At 38.7% G+C, this 21,118-nt stretch overlaps 2 long non-coding RNA genes across 15 annotated transcripts in view; one reads left to right on the forward strand and one right to left on the reverse strand.

The window, feature by feature from the left end:
* LOC136842727 (uncharacterized) overlaps positions 1-9,993 on the forward strand; it is a 146,763-nt gene extending 136,770 nt beyond the window's left edge. For 11 of the 12 annotated variants that reach the window (XR_010854325.1, XR_010854329.1, XR_010854326.1 and 8 more), the window contains 2 exons: positions 1,001-1,136; positions 5,073-5,478. This is a non-coding gene — a long non-coding RNA (uncharacterized lncRNA). Of the gene's footprint in view, positions 1-1,000; positions 1,137-5,072; positions 5,479-9,590 lie in introns of those variants that run through there. The other variant, XR_010854323.1, reaches the window with a different exon arrangement.
* LOC136842728 (uncharacterized) overlaps positions 1,131-21,118 on the reverse strand; it is a 30,047-nt gene continuing 10,059 nt past the window's right edge. For 2 of the 3 annotated variants that reach the window (XR_010854331.1, XR_010854332.1), the window contains one exon: positions 4,600-8,459. This is a non-coding gene — a long non-coding RNA (uncharacterized lncRNA). The other variant, XR_010854333.1, reaches the window with a different exon arrangement.

A 21,118-nucleotide genomic window follows, 5' to 3' on the forward strand; every position in this document is an offset into this window, starting at 1 on the left:
TCCCAGAGGTGTTGTTTTTAATCAATTATTCTTTGCAGAAATTTGTTTTTCATTTTAATATATTTTATATTGACAATGTTTAAAATAAAATTACATTTTTTAAATTATTAACTAATATAATAAATGTTTGGGTGAAGTCATGGATTAATTATGAAATTTAGACTTGAAAGACAACCACTGTGGGAGCAAAGCCATTCAGTGCTTTGTGAAAAATGTTTAAATTCCATATATCTGAAAGTTTTATTTTCAGTTTGAAACTTTTGTCAGTCTGAGATTAAAGATATTGATAAATAGATTAGAATATAGAATTTAGGCCAAAGGCCAAGCACTGGGACCTATGAGGTCATTCACCACTGAAATGGAAATTGACAGTAAAAAGGTTTGAAAGGTGTAACAGGAGGAAAACTTCATAGTTGTTATGTATCAAGTGTTAACGAGGGTGGAAAGGAAGATGGAAGAAAGAATATGAACAGAGGTGCAGTGAAAGGAATGTAAAGTGGGTGCAGCTAGGGGCTGAAGGAATGCTGCAAAGAACCTTAAGTAAAGCCCACAGTGGTGCTTACCCCCCCCCCCCAGAAAAAATATTGATAAAATCATATTTCTTTTAAAAGCACAGCAATCTTAATCTTTCTAATAGGCAAAATTCCTGCTGTGCAGTGTAATGAATTAGCCTTTCTTCCATACTAAAATATATTATACTGTAACATTTGTGCAGAAAATTTTACAGTGCAGCAGCCTTCTTTCTTCACCATTTTGCGTTAAGCAGCTGTAGGTAAATTACATATGGTCAATGCATATTTGTGTCAAATTTATGGTTGCTATTCATTCAGAGATCAGACAAACCCACTTTCTTGCCCATAGTTTTATGGTTTCAGTTTCTGATCTGTTGTGTAATTAGTATGCCTCTAACTTGTGGACATATTCTTTTCCAGTCAGTATTTTGGAGGGAGTTAAGGATAACGTAGAATCTTTAACCAACCTGTATGCCTTCTCATTGCAGGGATAACAGAGCCTTTTTAGCAGCCCTGCCAGCCTTCTCATCACCCTTAATCCCCACAAGCTGACACCGAACAAAGTTTATTTTCCTTAATTGCATGTTGGACAGCCAACCAGTTCTACTTTTCTTTTACTTTGTGGTGAGTATGCATTGTTTTAAACCTGCAAGGTCACCCTCTGAATCTGTAAATAATAACACTTTCTCTAATTTTTCCATCTAAAAATATACTTCATGGCTTGATGCACTGCATATAGCACAACCCTGAATGCAACAATAAGGGTGGAATTTTCCAAAGGGGGAATTTTCTGTAAACTTGGGGATAGTGTTTCATTTATTTACCAGTTACTAGAAGTCCAATAGAAGGGGTGACATAGAATTTAGGTATTTAAAATTATCAGCAAAGTTAACTTTCAGTGAAGTTCTTTGCACTCGAGTGTTTTGGTTTTTCTGCATTCTATAATGAAATACAAAGTATCTTTCCAATTATTTCCAGTGCCAATAGATAGTAGACTGTTACCTTATTTGGCAAGATACTACTTTATGTGCCTGTTACCTATGGACAGTCATGGATGTCCTGTGTGGCTTCCATTTGATCCCAGCAGAATTGCTTTCTTCCATTTCATCTCTTCCTGTTAGTCTCACCTCCTACCAATTTTCTTTTGCTCTGGATTTCACCTCTCAGAGGCAAATCTTATGAATCAGTAGTCTGAGTTAAGAAATGACTGATCTGTTGTCATGTTCTGCCTGAATTTCAGCCTTGACCTTTTTCCATTATTTTAAGTGCCTATTTGATTGTATAGTATTATTATTATTATTTTTATATAAAGTTTTACAAGACTACTGAATCACATTTCCAGACACTTGAAGAGCTTACCAAAAGGATTTGTTCTCACATGAGGTACTGAGAAGAAACCAAAGGAAATGAATAAAAAGCATAACTCAGTACAATTAGGGTTGAAAGGGATGCTGCAAAAAAAAAATATATATATTTTCATCTGCAGAATGAACATACCTACTGTGCCCCAGGGTAGCAGAAATATTCTACCACTTCTGTGGCCTGGCCTTCCTTTACAACATAGTCCTGACTTTCATTTACTTCAAGGATATTATCTTGTGAATTTCAAGAAATTTCCTTATTCCAATTTTATTTTGCAATTCTGTGGTCTGCCTTGTTTTCATTGTTTTAGTCGAAACTTTAACCGTCTTGATTCTGTTTGAGACTTGGTATGGTAAACTCTCATTTAAATTTTTCTGTCCAAAGTATTTCACTGGCTTTTGATGTAATTTGCTTTAACAACTTTTTCGACGTAAGCAGTTACTGGGGAGATTTCATGTCTTAAATTACATTAAAAAGACCTGGCACTACTTAGAATTACATCAGAATGGAAATCTGGTGCCTAGTTGGTATTTTATGTCATCACAACCTCATGAACCATATATGCCTATATCATACTCATGATGTCTCATCCCACAGATGTTTCACTATTCATGTGCATGACCCTTTGGTATGAATTAACCAAAATCCTTGCTTTTCTGGCCTTTCAGTGCTGTTAACAGCTCTGCAGTCACTCTCCAGATGCTTGCTTTGGGGATCAGTTTTCCATTACTCTATCACTTAATGTTTCTCTCAGTTTTGACTAAAGTGCTTTTTGCCAGGGATAAACATTAATAATTCTGAGAGTATCAGGTACTTTCAAATCACTGATGTCATTTGCTGTTAGCCAGCATTTGTATGGTGACTATCAGTACTGCTTCTTTCTTGTGTATGATTTCAGTGTGTAATGCAATCTCACTTTTTTATATTTCTAATTTAGTTGAGTAAAGAAAAATGCCATTTTTTTTCTTGTGTGGTAATAACAAGGCTATGATTACTTATCTAGGGTGCTGAAGAGTGAGCTTTTATTTACTTTATTCTTACTATTTTTTTTTTCTGTATTTCACTTCAAACCTTGGGAGAAAAGTAAATTATATTGTTAGCGGGGCTCCCGTCGGCACCAGAAAACTAGAAGACCTAGACCTAATTGGATGCCAATTATGAGAAGGGAAGCAACGATGATGATGATGATTTCATCAGAGTAAATGTACTGTTTTCTTCTTCACTTCTTATTTTGAACTTATTTTACCCTTTTGTTTGCAGGCTTCAGAAAAGTAGGTTACTGTTTTGCTCCTTTGTTTTACCTTTAATAATTTCTATGTATTTAAGTACAATCTGAATTTCACCTTTCAAGTAGGTTTGCTTTCTCCTGGTAAGCTATCTTATGTATTTTTACAATATGTAGTTTTTATTTGTATTTTTCATGGTTATAATTTAACTGTTAATATCTGTAATTCCTGTACCAGTAATAAATACTCAGTTTTCCTTGGGCTTTGAGATTTTTTTCTATTAGTGACTTTTGGTGTAAGCAATTTATAAAGTTTTTCATGTTTAATTTTTGTAATCACTTTTGTGTGCGTTTGTTATCTAGTGAGGTATGCATTTAGTCTGCCAAAGTGGACTTATAACTTTCTAAGTAGACCTGTCATATATTTTAGTATGCCTCGAGAGATTTTTTATGATCCACTTGCAGTTGTGGTTAGTGTTTTGAGCACTCCTTTTTTGTTTACTGTGTTGTCAGGGGTTGAGCCTGCTTACTCATTCAACTGTTAGATGCTTGGAGTATTGCTGCTTGCTGAGGACATTCAGAGCAACCAAATCAAGGGTTCCACTGTCTCTGGTCACCAATGGCATCATCTTGTCATGTGCCTTGGACATCACAGAGTGAGGTTGGCTCATCCATTCTCTGTTCTTCATTGATCATCAGTCATCCAAGCAATTCCTTGCTTCTTGTCTGGGCTGCTGCTGCTGCTGCTGTTCAGTCCATTCCCCAGAATTCTGTTTTCTTACCTATTGTCAAGCTTGCTTCCAACCACACCAATTTTGCTCCTGCCAGCAATCATATTATCAACCATGTCAGCTCCTTTCCTCTCTTTCTTAGCCCACTCATGCCCAGTATGTCTGCTTTGCTCACTGACTGGCCTGTTAAGAGAGATTCCAGAATGTAAATTACAAATTGGTTTGATGACCATGAACCAAGCATTCATCACAATGCGGAATGGTTTGCCTGGTCAGTTCCTTACTCATGGCCTAAGGCAATGGCAAGTTGGAGACTGTCCATCTTCCTGTAGTCTTTTCAAGTTTGTGTGGTGTGCCCCTTTGGGAAGGAGACAGTGGCAACTATCCACCAAGATATGACTTGAGTATCCATGAAACTGGAGGATGTTTTTATGTCATTTTCTACCGGCATCAATAAAGTAGCTTTTCATTTGCTAGAAAAGTTTTCCAATATCAAGCCTTGTGGTTGACCTGGAAATAGGTCCACGAGTATATGTTCCCTCGGCACTAGTGTTACTTGAGCACAATGGGATACAGTAGTATTAACTACTATGAAACTCTTCTACCAACTATGGTGGAGGCATCTTTTCATTGGTGTTCAGATGTCTCCTGGTTGTCCGTAAAATTTTTGCCTGCCTCTCGGGATCCTTGTCAGCCAAGGGCAGTCAGACCTCATTCCATTTATGAATACCATATACTTGGGTCCTTTCATGCCTCCCACCTGAAAGTATGTCAGGCATATGAGTAATGAGGTAATAATGAAAGAAAAAAATTCAAAAACCATTAACCATGTAATGAGTATGCTTCTCTGGCCCTTGTCTCACTTCTTAAGTTTCTGCGAAAAGTGAGGTTTTCCAGGAAATGTGAAGCTTTAGGTTAATACATATACATACCCAAGGGTCAACATGTTTGAGGGCACCATGAGACTTTCTTCTTTTTGCTGTTTCAGACAGACTGGTAATCCCAAGAATGTCAGTTAGACATATGAATATAAAAATAATGGACTTGTATGGGAAAAAAAAAAACTAATTTTAATTTTAAAATCGTAGCTGAAAAACATAACTTTCACAACAGTGAAGTTGTTTGAATATGCTAACTGTAAGATTTCATAGGATTATTGGTAGTGTTTTAATTTATCAAGATGGCACCTTAAGTTTGTGTAAAGAGAAACCTTAAAATTTAAAGCTCTTCTGTTTATTCCAGGCAATTCAGCTCGTTTTGCAGTAATGTTAATCGAACAAGAATATGACAGCAAATGAAAGTGTAATAAGGACTAATGGCAGTGTTACATGGATGAAATCTTTTGGCATCTTGCAATGCTTTCCACTTATATTACCAAATAGTAACTACTTTGCCATGTGGGCTGAACTGTCTCAACTTGCACAGGCAGTTTTTCCCTTGAATGGAGAGTTGCACATGCAGTTTTTCCCTTGAAGGGGCAGTACTTAATGTATTGAGTATAGTAGTACACTTGAAATACATCTTGAGTTCAGAAGTTTACTTGTCTAGCTTGTTTTTAAAATTGAAAATTAATAAGCCTATTCAATTAAGGAAAACTTTGTACCTAGAATACATTGTACACTACTATTTAAATGTATCATACTTCCATCGTGTTGATTTAATTTATACCCTATTATGTGACTTCAGTTTTGCCACCAATACTGGCTCTTTTGAATAAACTTATAAAGGAAGATGACATCAAGTGTGCTCATGTGACAGCACTGTAAAGCAGAAGGAATGAGAGTTATTCTATTTGAAGATTCTGCAAGTATAAAATTATTCAAGATGCTTCTTTTTCCTCATGGTCTGTGGCCACAGTGCCTAAAACAGGGTTTTTAGGTTCTAATCACAGGATTTAGACAATGCTTTGAATAAAAGTATTTGTCATGTTAAAAATAGCTTACATCTCTTCGCCGATAGGCGAGTCGGCATTCAAACAAAAAATCGAATGGCCGCCCAGATGATTGTCTACTTGTTCTCCACCAGATGTGTTTCGAATGTTTTAGCTTTTGTCAGAATTCTCCTTGACAGCCAACTAAATTGCGGGGAGGCTGGGAGGGCCTACTTTAACAGTAGGTAAGTATCCAAATAAATCTGATTATGAAAACTTACATTATTTGGGATGAATCTTACCTACTGTGAAAGATAGCTGATTCCCACACTGTGAAGAGGCTAGTGGGTAGTGCAGCTATACAAAATCCATTCAGCCAATCTTGCGAAAGGTTTCTTGCATGAAACCCAAAACATTCTTATTCTTACCTGACCTGGAATCCTTTCTGGATCTAACTGCCACCACAAATTTGAGTCCATTCAGGGAGCAAGGCTCTTGCGTGTGTAGCAAAGAGCAGCTTTGCGGAGAAAACCACTTCAACTCGGCCAGAATGAAATGGAAGTGGCGTGATGGAACCCCTGTGCCTAGGTCTGAAAGCCCTATAAAATGACAGTCAACAAAAAATAAATACCTTCATGATAAACAGGTACGCACCTAAACAATATATGTACCTTCATGCTCCCCAAAATATCAAAACCTGGGATTTAAAATCAAGGGCGCTAGTAGTGGACTAAGGGCTTTACTGTTTTGACACAATTTTACATACTTAAGGTAGTGAGTGGCAAAATCCAAACTGAACTTCTACTGTGCTGCATTAATCCCATCCTCAAGCAACAACTCTCACATATAAATGCTTACCTTCAATAATGGTAAAAGGTACGGAGCTAGTTCTCATGCGCTTGCCCAATCATATATATCACAGAGAACCTCGTGTTCTTTGACAAGACTTTCTAGGTTTCTAAAACCACAAAACAAAAGGTTAACTTGCCTCTTCTAAGCTTAACCTTTGACAATGATATTCTAGGTTTTCTAAAACCACAAAACAAAAAATTAACCTACCTTCCTCCAGGCTTTACCTTTGGCAAAGATGTTCTAAGTTTCTAAAACCACAAGCTTACCCTCTGACAACGACCCTCTAGGTTTTCTAAAGCCACAAAACAAAAGATTAACTTTGCCTCTTCCAGGCTTACCCTACCTAAGTAAATTTTAATTGCCCTACCAGAACAGAGAAGTGTTCTCCAGTAGAGGTTAAATTGGAATTCTTACAGTTCTCAAAAAACTTAGCCTTAACATCACTCTCAGCTCTAAGGCAAAATGATAAAATTGCATTCCTTTACAACAGTCTTAAGGAGTGGGCTTGCAATAGGTTTACTCTTTTAACTGCCTATACTGCTAACAAAAGAGAGCTTTATAGTAAGCACTTCAATGAACTCAATCCAGAGGCTCAAAAGGGTCTGCAGACAAAATTAAAAAGCTGCGTCTAAATTCCAGAGATAGATTGATACTGAGTTGTAGGGGCTTCAATCTCAATTAATCTCAACACCTTAAGGTGCTGATCGCCCCAAAAACCATCCCAGTTCCCTGGCAGCAGACTCTTCCAACTGTCGCAGGGCAGTCATAGACTCGGGCTATAGATGGGCGAGGGCACCGATACCTTACTTCTTACAGAGGAATGCAAAAATTATCTCACTATGGGGAGATGAATGGTTCCCTAACAAATTCAGATAAACCTTGCACTAGCAAAATAAGGTTTATGTCATATTCTAATTTCTCAATATGCTTTTCCTGAACTGAAAGGGGAGCGGAAGGCGGAGTTAAAGAGGAAGTCTCAGTACTAACTACAGCATTAACTAGGGAAAACCTAGACTGAGTAAGAATAACTACAGATGAAAGACCTGGAGAAGAGAAGAAATGACAAATTGGTGCCTGACCTAACTAACTGCTTTCGCAATCCATCCGCTTCCATTCTACTAACGAACTAAAGCAGAAAGTACTTCGAAAATCCCTACTTCCTCACATCTACTCTCAGATCACTTTATACCATTGCAGCCAGCAGCACAAACAGTGTGTCCATCTCTCCAAAAAGAATCATCCTGCTAACACAGTAATCATTCCTACAGAATCTGACATTCTTAGCCTTGATTCCAGTGGAAGGCATCCTGCGAAAAATAATTGTACACTACTGTGATAGCAGCAAACATCCAAAACCATGAAATACCAACGAGTGCCTATACACAGTGGCAGCAAGGAGAATTCTGTCAAGAGCTAAAACTTTCGAAACACCTGGTGGGTAACAGGTGTACTAAACAGCCATCCAGGCAGCCATTCAATCTTTTGTTTGAATGCTGACTCGCCTATTGGTGTGAAGATATAAGCTATCTTTAACAGAAGGTAGACTCATCCCAAATAACTTGATATCCTGTCTTGTTTTGTCAACAATACTAATGGAAAATCTAACATGAGGCTGTATACTGCCTAGTTGGTAGTATATTCATACTATACAAATCATTACCTAATTACAATAAGATTTAAGAGATCACCCCTAACGTCACTGCAAAAACAATTACATTTATATAAAGACCTATGGTATCTTTAGTTATTGACAGACAAACCACACTAAAAAAATACTTTTTCCAGAATCACATCTCTTTCTCATTCCTCTTGCTGTCCCACTTACTGTTCCTCTTGATGACATGCTAGAATCTTGACATCTTAGTTCAGAACACCTTTGCTTCCACTGTTCCCACTTAGCATAGATTCTGAGGGGAAAAAATTTCACATTATACCTTATACATTACAAATCACAACAGTTTATCCAGATAAATGGGCTGTTTAAAGGGCAAACCGAAAAAAACACAAGGGTGTTACTACCAAATCTCTACAAGTATTTCATAAAATAATTTTTACATGGTATATGCCAACTTCTTATGGCAAAAGCAATTGCATCCAAATTCACAATAGTAAATAATACCATAGATCTAAACATTAACAATTTTACCCATCAGTTTCATATATTTTTTTTCTTCTATTCTGAGCTGACAGCAAATATCACAGAAGCTGATTACAACTGGCAAAGTTCATGCTGCTCACCATCTACCAGTTACAATTCAAATGTATGTATTGGCTAATCAGAAAATGAAACTGCAATGAGATCAATAGATCCTGTCTAAAAAAAAAAAAAAAAAAAAAAAAAAAAAAAAAAAAAAAAACTATGTGGCCTTCCCATTCCCATACCCTAAGTAGAGTGTGAATGCCTGATATTCTCTCAAATATACTTATCTCAGGCACAAGTGATGTGGTGCATACTCAAATTTACCAAAAACTTTTGGCAAGCTCCAAAGGAAGACTAAATTTATATGGCATGCCTTCTAGTAAGATCTACCACCTGAGGCAAACTACACTTCAATCATTCGGTCCTGTCAGCTCCGAGAGGTAAGAGAGCATTTAACTGAAGGAATCAATTGACTTCAAAAGTACAAAAAGCTACGCTAAAAGTTAGATTACACGTGATGGTGTGTCCAATGAGAAATACAGCAGTAACACAACCATAGTTCTCATGAGATGTTAAGTGATTAGAGGGAAGTGGAAGAGCAAAGAAAATTGTAAATTCTTGTGCCCAAAACATTTAAAGAGACACAAGATCCATTTTTAAATGTGCCACAAAAGAATAGAGGTTTGAAGTGCACATAAAAGTTACATTCATCCTTTAAAAACATGTAAAATGTCAGTTCACTAGACTGCACCTCAACAGATATTTTCAAATGTTCTTTGCATTACATCAGATGATATTTTCAAACATTCACGAAAATTACACAGCTCCCAATAATTTTATTGACTGTGTGAAGAAACAGGTTTTCTTGAGAAGTGCTAAAGATTTCTGCAACTTTCAGAGTCATCATCAAGTGCACTGTAGGCGCTTTTAGGAAATAGAGGAATATGACTGTGAGGCAACAACGACATTAGGTGGGATCAAACACTACAGATATGCACCACATTTGTATGATGGAGAACAGGATACCAGAGGTCAAGATGGCTCATGGTACTGGCAAAGCCAGCCTCAGTTTTATAAGTGACAATTCTTATGGACATCAGTTGACTACAAAACCCTAAAATGACTTAGAAAATGGACTTACTTACTGCTGCTATAAAATTAATACTTGAACCAAAACAAAAGGTCAAACACCACATTGCCCATTGTACTTAGAAAACCTTCCTTTTTTCAGATTTGAATTCAACCTAATTTCCATTAACCTGACATAGTCTGGTTTACAAAATGGACTTAATTACTGCTGCTATGAAACTGATATATAAACTTAAATAAAATGGTCAAATACCATAGTGTACTTTGTACAGTACTTAGAACAACCTCCATTTTCATATTTAAATTCAACCTAATTTCTAATAACCTGACCTAGTCCAGCTAAGTAATATATCCTAACTTAATTACTGTAAAATAACCTTGAGTGTGATATTCCCAAATTTAAGCTATTATATATATTTTTCTCATTTTTTTATCCCTGCTTAATAAGTTACTAAAACTGGCAGATATCTCAGATATTTAGGCCCTAAAGCTGGAGTTCACATGAAGCCATTACTGAATGTACTGCCTTGCTCACAAGAAGGCATAGTAGAAAACCCTAAGAAGCCAAAAAAAGAAATGTGAAAACTATCAACAAAAGATGAAAACTTAGGCACAGAGCGTTTGGGAAAAGTAAGATAGGCTGAATAGCATCAGAACGGTTTATATAACTCACGAGCACAATGAACAAGGCCACAGCCCATTAAACACTACATTAATCATTCTACTTTAAGTTCTAAAGAAACATCAACTACTCTGCTTGCTAACATGGCATCTGCGCAAGCGACTCATGGCCAGTAAGCAGTTTGAGCAATGGTACCACAACCATCTAATGATACCTCAATAATATTTAAAAGTGCTAAAATGTGAAGAAGTTTGATGATGTGCGTAAGTGTGCATTACTTCAAATTAATGTACAGTGTCAAGCTCTAAAGACAAGTCTCTGGTAAGTGTGCTATGTATGGGGAAGAAAACATTCATTAATCCACCACCTTTCAAGTGAAAAACTATACAGACAGTATGTACTGTACCGTATTCTTTACCATGGATGAACAGTATTTTACAAAACACATTCTACAAACCCATTAATCATAAATAGCCAAAGTCCAAGCTGTGGCTCCTAGCCATGCTAACTTGACTGATGATAAAAGCTCCCACTCTGCATGCCCAGACCTTGTTCCACTGTCCTAGAAGGCTTCATGTCATTTCTCTGTGACTTTGCTTTGAGCAGACATATAAGGGTGTGCCATTGCACTGGTTTCTTTTCACCATGATGTCCCATTCATTTGTGGTTATCCAGCCATTTTCTTGTTAATTTTGCTTCGTTCTGTTATGTATAGCATTAATATTATCAACTAATTCAGTGTCTGTTACCATCTGGTCAGGTGGCATGCTCACTGCCTCTTTATTTCTGTAAGTAAAGTACTACTTGCTTGCCTTCAGTAATTTCATCCTTATCAGATGCTAGGAATTTCTGTTCTTCGATCTGCGTGTGATTTTCTTGTTCAGAATCCACTAATATTTTGCCATTGTTCAATATGGAAGATTACTAGTTAGCATTACTGCAATACTGTACCATTTAGTGAATTTCTGCAACTTACAGCTTTTTGTTCTAGTTATTATTGGATTACTGTACCATTAATGCAGTATTTAGTGAATTTTTGCAACTCAAAAACTTTTGTTTTACAAGTCCAAAGTAACAATTACCTTCCAGGTTCTCCATTTCTGTCTCAGCATTTTGCTAATGTGTATTACTTACTAGTGATGATAACACTCCAACATATCATTTCCTAGTAGCATACTGCAACTTGTATCCTTACCATTTCCCTGTATTATGAGCACATTGCATATCGAATGTTTTTTAATGAATTCAGTACGTTGGCCATACCTGCACTTAAGACATGCAGAAGTCCAAATGCTAAGACAAAATGATACCAAACTGATTAATTTATCAGATATTTTGTGAATTTCATTCACCTTCCTTAACTAAATACTAATGTTTCTTTAACATTTTCAACATTTCTAGTGTTCAATATGTTTTTAGTAAATGTTAATATTATTTGAAGTTGATATCTGTCCAATATTATGACTCTGTCAAGGCTGACTGAATTAACCTATGCTATGCTTTATGCATAGGGTTAACTGTCCAAAACACTCCTAGTCCCGATGTTTCTGTATAAGAGGCTCCCTAATTTAAATAGATACCTGCAATCTACAAAATCTATACCTAAAAGTATCTTGAATTTTTCTAATTTTTCTATAAACTGACCTTTATCAACCTTTCTACAGAGTATAAGCTGCAATGCTCTAGTTTTATTTTATTCAATGTTCTTGGTTGATATCAAGTACTGCAACTAGGATGGTCCAGAATCAGAGAGCATTACATATATGATCTTGACTAATACATTGTACAAAGTTAGTATGGTCTCCTTTTTACCAGTGGATTATGATTTTTCATGTATTCTACTATTTTCTGGGCTTGACATTCAACTTCTGTGCATTTCTTGGAAGGTTGTAAGTCATCAGGAATCGTGACCCCCTAAATCTTTATCTTCAAGACAACTTTTTGTCTCCTTACAAAGTACATTAGTTCATATTTGGCATCCTTGTTTTATGACCTATGAGCATGACTTTGCATTTCTCTATTTCTTTAATTTTCATTTGCTGTTTACATATATTTCACCTATTTTCTCCAGGTCTTTCTGTAACTGTTTTAGTTTTGTGTTGTTATCAGTACTGTACCTATTTTTGAGTAGTCGATCAAACTTGCTTTAATAGACCTTACGCTCAGGTCATTTATGTAGATAATCAACAGCAAAGATCAGTACTAGACCATGGGAGAACGTGTCTTCTTACCTACCCACAGACCACTGACCAATTTGACTACTATTTTCTGCTATTTGGCCAGTCTTCTACCCAATCTAGTTCACCCGTGATACCTAGATTCCTTATTTACTCACCTTGCAAAATGGCTTCTGTTGCTCTACTGTTATCATAAGCTCTAAACATGACATGGAAAAGTTCAGAGGGTTGGTTATGCTTGATCTACCAATACAGAACCCATACTGGCTGTCTATAATTAGAATTCTAGATTTTAAATGTCTCATTATGTTGTCTATGACAGATTCTAGTATCTTCACGCAACTTTAATCACTCAAAAAGGCCTGTACTTCCCTGGATTAACCTCGGAACCCTTACTGAATACTGTTGCATTATTTTACAGTTTCAATTCCACAGCTGCTTTTCTTCACTCAAATGACATTTGTATATATAAAAAAAGTGAAAGGCAATTTATTCTGCTTCCCTGAAGCAGAAGAGATCCATCTAATTAAACATTTTCAATTTTACTATTTCTTCTGTTATTTCTATTTTCCCCAATTGCTCACTTCCCTGACATATTAATGGAACACTATGGATTTCAAGATGTTTTTCTGCATACACAGTAGCAAAGTATTCGTTAGTTCAGCCTTACCTGCATCACTACTAACACTAATGCCATCTATCTTTTAAAGACCCTAAAGTACTCACTGACTTTTTATTGCTCACTATATGCAAAGAATGCTTTTAGATTTTCTTGTACTGCAAATGCAGTCCTACCTTCATCATAACTTTCCCTTGCAAATCAGTCTACCTCACTACTTTTTATAAGCTGTTTCTGTCTCTTGTGATGGCTGAAACTTTGGCATTTTGTGTGTTTTCTATATGATCATGTATTGTATTAATTTTATGTTTATACTGCAGCAGTCTTGAATGGCCATAAAGTTGGTTTTTAAAAGAATGCTACTTTAGTTCTACATCAGCTTTCCTGCATCTTAGAATTTTTTTTTCTAGCTTTCCAGTATTCTAAAGATGCTTTTCAAGCAAGTGTATTGGTAGATGTTTTTTTCTACTTTTGAAAATATTTCCATTTTAAACTGAATTATATTGTGGTCACTTTTTCCTAACTCTTCTTCAACACTTAGATTGGATATCATGGGGTGTCTGAAAAAATGCTAATTCTGAGACATTTTTTCACCTTAATGGTTAGCCTGCCCATTGAGTTGGATAAACCTTCCACATCTGTGGTCTTGGCTTTTCGGTTTACTGAGCAGTTTTACCTTCCATCTCTATGGTCCTGAATTTTCAGTTTACAGCTCACTTTAAGTCTCAAGTGACAACAGACAACTAATTTTTAGTTTTCTGTAAAAGAAAACTATTGAGATGGCTTTGTATGTCCATCCGCACTTTCTACTTATTCTGTCTGCCCTCAGACCTTAAAAACTACTGAGGCTAGATGGTTGCAAATTGGTATGCAACAACACAGGCCACCACAGCCAGCTGAGAGCTTCATGGGTTGCAGCTCATACAGCATTACACTGTGACCACTGAAAGATACATCTATTTTCGGTGGCCTTGATTATAGGCTGTACAGAAAACTTGATTGTGCCAAAGAAACTTCGGCGGATTTTTTACTTGTTAATATTGTTGCTCATGTAACTGTATGGGTTTTCATCTTTTTAAGCAGGCTGATGGTAAGATCTACATATGAAATATACGTATCACAAGTCTAACAATACTAATAGAACTTCACATTCTGTCTCTTATCTACAATTGACTGGTTGCAAGTATTTCCTAACACAGCAATACATCTCCTCCTACTTTATCTGATATATCTTTCTGTAATATTGTATATCCTAGTACATAAAAGTCTTTCTCAAAAACACTAATACAGTATTCATATTAAGTCAAGATTCTGTTAGTCAAACTATACTGAGTACCTCATCTGGTATGAAGCCTCTCAATGAGTCCATCTGATTTCTGATGGACTTAACATTAAACTATTACTTGAAAGGATTTTTCTACACTGTTCTTAAGCTCCAAGTCTTGGTTACTTTTCTTCTGAGAAATTATGTACAAGAGTTTAATGTTCCCTTTCTCTGACACACCTTGGACTTAGGGAGATAGCAGATTATCTGAAGAGATCTTGGCATTATTCTTGTTAGAGAGCTCATCAACTTTTCATATCCCCACCTTAAAATTTCTCCAAACTTTCTATGGCCTATCCCATTAAAATACATCCCATTCTTTCTGCAGTCATACTGTACAGTGCTGCCATTTGCCTATAATTTCCTCTCACATCACACAAATTATACAGTATAGTACTTCCTTTCAGAAACTACCTTTTATTCCCTCACTAAGGGCAAGGTTTTACTCAAGGTGTTAAAACTTGAAAAAATCCTGGGCAGTATACCTACCGTACAGTTACAGTATTCCAAACTGGATTTCCATTACTTGAAATTCTACCACTGACGAGTAGATGGTTCTACAGGTTTCTGTCATTTCCCTATGACCTTTATTTGCATTACTAGTATCTGCCTTCACTTTTTATCTCTTCCCTTGGTTTTCATGAGAATGTCTATGAAAAACTAAGAATGCATTCATGATACCAATCCAGCTAATGGAAGAGTGCAAGTTAATATATAACTGGTGAACAACTGAAATTTGCAGAATACTGTACCACACAAACAAAAATAATGAATTCATAGTGAGTACTTCTATTTATCATTCATTTGGCTTGTAGTCAAAATTACAGCTCTAATGCCAACCATTATGACTGAATTGTTTCTTGCCTTTAGTTTTTTTTGCAGGAAACAACCAAAACAACTCAATATGAAACAGTACTAGATACCATATAAAACCTTATGCAAGCCCTTAAACAGAGAAAATCAACTGCAGCTGCAGCTGTATTACTTTTTTAAATGGGGCCACAGACCATGAAATTTTTTATAGATCACCAATGACAGTATTCTAAAATTTAACAAAACCAACTCAAACTGAATTGTTCAAAAAAAAATTGGAGGGTCATGTTTATGGTAACCCAGCTGAAGACTAGAGAAATAAGAGTAAAATAAAGATGAACACACACATACACCCACTGTATATCAGTATATCAACATTTCTAAACTCAATACAAAACTAACATATTACCATACATACAGCAACAATGTAATGTTGTGTAACTTCCAAATCAGCTTCATAACCATCATGATAGCTATGTAAAATAATATTTTCATAATAATAAAATAAATTTTTGAACATACTTACCTGGTAGTTATGTATATAGCTTAAGTCCCTGACGTCACGGCAGAATTTCAAAACTCGCGGCAATCGCCGATCGGTAGTCAGGTGAACCACCTGTGCGCCCTCTACCCAGGTACCTGGAACCATTCCAACTATTCCTCAGATCTTCCATGCCCATTAGTCTCTAGAGGGGAGGAGGGTGGGAATTTAATTATATATAACTACCAGGTAAGTATGTTCAAAAATTTATTTTATTATGAAAATATAATTTCTAAATATCTGACTTACCTGGTAGTTACATATATAGCTGATTGACACCTTTGGTGGAGGGTCAGAGACAGCCAACATCGTTGGAATTTTGCTTAAGGGTTAATAAACCAACTTAAGGTTCTTACCTGGATTAAGGAAGCTGACTTCAATGAACTCCCCCTCATTATGTCTGCTTTCCTTAAGAGGTCCAGTGATCCACTCAGGGGGCTGAAGACCTCTAGGAGCTGCCAACCGGTGTACCAACCTCTATGTGACAGACAACCTATAATACCCTTGTTCCGGGTGCCACCAAGGAACAAAATGACCACCTGACTAAAATCAATGATTGTGGAAGACTGCATCCAATCTTCACAAACAACCATAAAATTTCAACCATTCCAAGGTAAGAAGCAAGGGTATTGTTTTATGGGATTGCAGGGGTAGTCCCTTCTTCCACTACTGAGTTACCTGCTAAAAATAGTCCCAGCGTATAGCAGTTGTCAAAAAGCGTCCATACTTGCTTCAAGTAGTGTGAGGCAAACACTGACTTGCTTCTCCAGAAGGTAGAGTCCATGATACTTTGTAGGGACCTATTCTGTCTAAAGGTTACAGAGGTTGCAACTGCCCTGACCTCATGGGTTTTAACCTTTAGAAGCCTGAGGTCCGCCTCACTACCTTCCGAATGAGCTTCCCTTATCAACTGTCTTATGAAAAAGGATAACGCATTTTCTGACATTGGCAGAGAGGGCTTCTTAACTGAACACCAAAGCGGCTCTGACTTGCCTCGTAAATCTTTCGTCCTTTGCAGGTAAGATCTCAGAGCTCTTACCGGACACAGGACTCTCTCTAACTCCTCACCTGCGATATCTGCCAGATTCGTAATCTCGAATGCCTTGGGCCAGGGTTGTGAAGGACGTTCATTCTTAGCTAAAAACCTCAGTTTAGAGAGCAGATAGCTTTGCCGTTCCTAAAACCGACAGTTTTATTGAAGGCATGTACTTCACTGACTCTTTTCGCTGTTGCTAAACTAACCAAAAACAGAGTCTTCATGGTGAGATCTTTAAACGAAATCTCTCGCAAAGGTTCGAACCTATCAGACATGAGAAACTTTAGAACCACGTCTAGGTTCCACGCTGGTGAGTTCTGCCTTTTCTCCTTAGTGGTCTCGAATGATCTGAGAAGATCTTGGAGATCTTTATTGGCAGGCAATCCAAGTTTCTGTGTCTGAAGACAGATGCCAACATGCTCCTGTATCCCTTAATAGTCGAGGCTGAAAAGTTACGTCTCCTCTTAAGATAAAGAAGCAAATCCGCTATCTGGGTCCCAGAGGTACTGGAAGAGGAAACGGAGTTGTCCTTACACCATCCTCTAAAAATATCCCACTTGGATTGGTACACCTTGATGGTAGATGACCTCCTTGCTCTTGCGATCGCTCTAGCTGCCTCCTTCAAAAAACCTCTAGCTCTTGCGAGTTTTTCGATAGTCTGAAGGCAGTCAGCTGTAGACCTTGGAGGTTTTGGTGATACCTTTTCAAATGGGGTTGTTTGAGTAGATCTGGTCTTAGAGGCAGACTTCTCAGTGTGTCCACCATCCATTCCCGCACCTCTGTGAACCATTCTCTTGTCGGCCAAAAGGGGACAACTAGAGTCATCCTGGTGCTCTCGTGGGACACGAACTTCTGAATAACTTTGTTTATAATCTTGAACGGGGGAAAAGCGTAAACATCTAGACTGGACCAATCTAAGAGGAACGCATCTATGTACGTTGCCTCGGGATCTGGTACGGGAGAACAGTACGTCTCCATCCTCTTCGTTTGTGCTGTGGCGAAGAGGTCTATGCATGGACATCCCCAAATCGCCACAAATCTTTGCAGACGTCTTGATGAATAGTTCATTCTGTTGCCAGGACTTGACCTTTCCTGCTCAGACTGTCTGCTCTCACATTCCTTTCCCCTTGAATGAATCGTGTCAATAAAATCACATTCTTCTCTTTCGCCCAGAGAAGGAGTTTCCTCGACGTCTCATACAACGACCTGGAGTGGGTTCTGCCTTGCTTGTTGATGTAGGCCAACGCCGTCGTGTTGTCGGAATTGACCTGCACGACTTTGTCCTGAACTGAGTGCTCGAACTCTTTGAGGGCTAAAAGATTGCAGTCAGCTCCTTTTGATTTATGTGGAGCTTCTCTTGCCCTCTGGTCCAGGATCCCGATACCTCCATCTTTCCCAGTGTTGCTCCCTACCCCGAGTCCGACGCGTCGGAGAACAACACTAGGTCTGGGTTCCTCTGTTTTAATGAAAGGCCTTCCTGAAGCTTGACGGGGTCGTTCCACCACTGAAGGCATTGTTTCATCGTCTCTGAAATGGGGATACACTCTGTCTCTAACCCCTCTTCTCTGCTCCAATACCGATTGAGGTGGAATTGAAGTGGGCGAAGGTTTAGTCTTCCTAAGGAAACAAACTGTTCTAGTGAGGAAAGAGTCCCCAGCCGACTCATCCATTCTCTCGCTGAGCACGTCCTCCCCAGAAAATCCTGTACTGTAGTTTTACCAAGGCCTGTTCCATCCTTGATGGTGACAGAAAAGCCTGAAAATCCCGAGACTGAATCCTCATCCCAAGGTACAGGATCTCTTGGGATGGGGTTAGTTGTGACTTCTGTCTGTTTACCAGAACTCCTAGTTTCTCTGATAAACAGATTGTCGTTTGAAGATCCTCCAGACAGCGATTGAAGGAAGGAGCTCTGAGGAGCCAGTCGTCCAGATACAGAGAGGCCCTGATGTCTCTCGTGTGCAGCATTCCCGCTACATTTGACATCAGTCTCGTGAATATTTGGGGCGCAGTGCTTAGGCCGAAGCAAAGAGCCCAAAACTAGAACACCTCTTCCTTGAAGACGAATCTCAGGTATTTCTTAGAGCCCGGGTGGATAGGGATGTGAAATATGCATCCTGAAGATCCAAGGAAACCATCCAGTCGTGTTGTCTGACTGCTGCTAACACTGATTTCGTTGTCTCCATGGTGAACTTCGTCTATTGTACAAAGACGTTGAGGGCACTCACGTCCAGTACTGGTCTCCACCCCCCCGAGCTCTTGGGAACCAGGAAAAATAGGTTGTAAAAAAAAAACCTTGGTGAATCCAGATTTCGTACTCTCTCTATTGCGTTCTTCTGCAATAATATAGATACTTGCTATTGAATTGCCTGTGCCTTGGATTCATCGCTGTATCTGGGTGACAGATCTATCGATTTGTCTGCCAAAGGACGCTTTCTTAGGAAAGGGATTTTGTACCCATCCTTGAGCAGTTGAATGGACCAAAGGTCCGCTCCTCTTTTCTCCCACACCTGCCAGAAGTTGGACAGTCTGGCACCTATCGCTGCCTGCAGGAGAAGATAGTCAGGTCCTGCTTCTTCTCTGTCTAGAGCCTCTTCTCTATGTCGTTCTTCTACCCGTCCTAGAGGAACCTCTACCGGAGGGCCGACCACGAAAGGGGGCTGAGACACCTGAAACACAGAAGCCTCTTTTCTTGCTGTTTTAGATATCAGATCTTGCGTGGTTTTCTGGGCCAAGGATGAAGAGACCTCTTTTACTAAATCTTGAGGGAAGAGGTGAGAGGAAAAAAGGGGGCATAAATCAGTTCTGATTTTTGACTGGACGTGACCCCATTAGCCAAGAAAGAGCAAAGATGGGCCCTTTTCTTCAGGATTCCCGCTGAGAAAAGCGCAGATAATTCGTTGGCACCATCTCTGAGTCCTTTATCCATACACGACATCAGATATACGAGTTCCTCGGTGTCAGTCGTGTTGAATAATTCCATCTTTCTTCCTAAAGCTCCCAGGGTCCAGTCCAGAAAATTAAAGACCTCAAAGGCCCTAAAAATTCCTTTGAGGAGGTGGTCCAACTCTGATGTTGACCAACAAAACTTCGTTGTCCCCATGGCCACTCGACGAGAAGAGTCAACAAGATTCGAGAAGTCTCCCTGGGAAGAGGCAGGTATTCCGAAGCCGAACGATTCTCCAGTTTGATACCAAACGCTAGACCTTGAAGCTAGTTTGGCTGGAGGAAAAGCAAAGGCTGTCTTTCCTTGTTCCTTCTTCGAAAGCATCCGCTCATTCATAATTTTAGGCTCTCTCTTGGGCGAGCAGGAAAACACCATCTTCGTAAATGCTGCCCTCTTAGAAGCCTTCCCAAGAGTAAATTCTGAAGGTGGGGAACGAGGAGCAGTCGGGATAAAGTTCTCTGGAAAAACTTCCGAAAATAGCTTCATAAGTCTTTTCAAGTCTGATGAAAGTTGATGGCCTTTAATATTGTCTTCGTCGGAAATCTCTTCAATAGGATCCACAGGAGAATGCAGGATATCATCATTCTCTTCTTCCGATTGTCCGAAGACCGAAGTAGCGACGTCTTTCAAAATATCATCCTGACGCTCGGCGTCCTGGCGTCCAGTCTCTTGACGCCTGGCGTCTTGGCGTCCATCTTCTTGAAGCTTAACGTCTAGGCGTCCAGCCTCATGACACTTGACGTCCTGGCGTCCAACTTCTTGACACCTGGCGTCCTGGCGTCCAATCTCTTGACGCCTGGCGTCTTGGCGTCCATCTTCTTGAAGTTTAACATCTTGGCGTCCAGCCTCATGACACTCGACGTCCTGGCGTTCATCTTCTTGAAGCTTAACGTCTTGGCGTCCAACCTCATGACGCCTGACGTCCTGGCGTCCAGACTTCTGACGTTCGCTGTCCCGCCAAACCTTGAGGTCACTTGAGAACTGGTCGCCTGTGCGACATCGGTCAAAAGCTTCCTCGGACTGACGTACAACGAACGGTGGACGAAAATCTGTATCTGTCTTTTCTGCAGGCTGCAAGACTTGTATCAGGGAAGAGAGTTTCTGTTGCATATCTTGAATTAAACTGATTTGCGGAGCTTCCTGCTGTTGAGGTTCGACAGGGGGAGCCGCAATGTCAGCTACTAATTTTTTCTCTACGTTGTGATGTTGGAAATGACGTTCCGGGGACGCTTCCTATCTCATTTCGTCTTCAGCGGAAGCA

The sequence above is a fragment of the Macrobrachium rosenbergii genome, chromosome 10 (genome assembly GCF_040412425.1).
Source record: "Macrobrachium rosenbergii isolate ZJJX-2024 chromosome 10, ASM4041242v1, whole genome shotgun sequence".
NCBI lineage: Eukaryota > Metazoa > Arthropoda > Malacostraca > Decapoda > Palaemonidae > Macrobrachium > Macrobrachium rosenbergii.